At 74.6% G+C, this 1,744-nt stretch overlaps 1 protein-coding gene across 2 annotated transcripts in view; it reads right to left on the bottom strand.

Moving 5' to 3' along the window:
- Positions 1-1,744, bottom strand: part of HDLBP (high density lipoprotein binding protein) — a 38,378-nt gene that overhangs the window by 23,168 nt on the left and 13,466 nt on the right. Inside the window, exon 1 of one of the 2 annotated variants that reach the window (XM_057383609.1) lies at positions 983-1,062. The exons of the other annotated variant lie outside the window; for it this stretch is intronic. The gene's annotated coding sequence lies outside the window, so the exon portion shown is untranslated. Of the gene's footprint in view, positions 1-982; positions 1,063-1,744 lie in introns of those variants that run through there. 2 annotated transcript variants of the gene reach the window in all.

Below are 1,744 nucleotides of genomic sequence, written 5' to 3'. Positions count from 1 at the left end.
GCGGCACCGGGGGCGGGGCGGCGGGGCGGGGCGGCGCCCTTAAAGGGCCCGGCGGGCCCCGCTGTCACCGCGCCCCCCACGGGGCCGAGAGGGAGGGGGCGGCGGGGGCGCGCCCAGCGCACAGGRCCGTGCGGGGACGGGGCCGGGAGCGGCCAGCACCGGGGGGCAGCTGCAGCCTCAACCTGCCGCGGCCCTGCGGGTTGCAGGCCGAGGGCGGCCGYACCAGGCGAGAGGGGCACAGGCGCTCCCGCGGGGCCCAGTGACAGTCTCGAGTGCGGTTTCTCGGCCGCCGGAACGCTGCCGGTGACGGTAGTGCGGCGGGCACGGCTAGCTCCGGGCCCGGCCGTGGCACCTCCCGCCGCCGGTGGCGGCAGGGAGCGGGGCCGGGGCGCTCGTCCTTCTATAGCCACGGCAGAAGCGGAGCGCTCGGCCCCGCGGCAGGCTGCCCGCTGCCGACACACTGCGGGCTGATCAGCACTGAGCGAACGCTCGCCGCCGGCCGCTTTGGCTCATACAGCAATCAAACCCTACGACCACCGGGAAAGGCGTGCAGCCGCYTCGGCCTGCGCTGCTAACCCTCTCCCACCGACGACGGGAAGCACGCCGCGCCTCGGCCCGGCCGGGCCGCCCCCTCCCCACGCAACCGGGGGGCCCGGCCTCCCCATCGGCCCGGCCCCAGACGCCGGCGATACGCGGCAGCTGCCGCCGGCCGGCACAGCCCTGCCACCACCGTCCGAGGCCGCGCCGCGGGGCCAGACTTTCCCCCACCTCCCGCCGCCAGATGCCCTCCCTCGCCGGACTTTGCCCTGCCCGGCTCGGCCCGCGGGAAGTTAGCGCGGAGTTTCCCGGCGGCGCCGACACGTCGGTGCCCTGGGGAGGATGCGAGGCCGCCTATGGCCAGGCCGCCCTCCCTGCCCCGCCAGCCTCCACGTCGGCGCCGCGGCCGCGGCGGAGGGGCCGCCCCCCGTCCCCCGTGACTCACTCCGGCCGGTGCCCGCTCGCCCGCCCTTCTGGAGAAACGGAGCGCTCCTGGGAGAGCGGCGCGGCGCCCGCCCCGCCGCCTATATAGGCCGGGCCGCTGCCAATCCCGGGCCCGCACGTCAGCGGGACATGCCCCTTCCCGGCGGGGCCGGCCCGCCACGCGTGCCCTGCGCCGCCGGGGACGCCCCGCCGCGGCCGAGCGGCCCGGGAGCCTGCGGCTCTGCTGGCGGCCTCACTCCAGCCGTCCGGTCCGGGCCGCGGGGCGAACGGCGACAGAAGCGAGTCGCGGGTGGCTACCGCCCGCTCTGCGTGCCTCGGGACCGCGCCACCGCCTGCTCCCCGGCACATACCCGCGGTACAGGCCCTTTCCACCTTCCCTGCGGATTCACCCCCGCCTCCCGCACGTAGCCCAGCGGCAGAGGGCTGGGGCTGCTGTAGCACCGAACCGTACGCGTGCCATTAGCCAGCCCCGCCACAACCCTAGAGCTCAGGATTACCCACTTTGGCCAAGCCCGGTTTCACGCAGGGTTAGCGAGCAGTGGCTCATCAGGGCTCTGATCAGCCTGAAAACCACGGCTGGCACCGAAGAAAGAGAACACCTGGGGCTCCTGCCCGGTCCCGCGAGTGGAGAGGGACAGCGAGGCCCCGGCCCCAGGAGGCCCCTTGATCCTCCTCCTACTGCACAGATTGTGTCGGAGCAGCAGCTACCTGAAATGAGGCTGCAGGCAGGTAGAAGATAAAGGCAAGAGTAGGAAAAAAAAAA

Source organism: Malurus melanocephalus, unplaced genomic scaffold (assembly GCF_030028575.1).
Source record: "Malurus melanocephalus ecotype Western Australia unplaced genomic scaffold, MMel_1.1 scaffold_644, whole genome shotgun sequence".
Taxonomy (NCBI): Eukaryota; Metazoa; Chordata; class Aves; order Passeriformes; family Maluridae; genus Malurus; species Malurus melanocephalus.
Note: the sequence above shows the minus strand (reverse complement) of the source record. Positions and strands in the feature narration are given on the sequence as shown.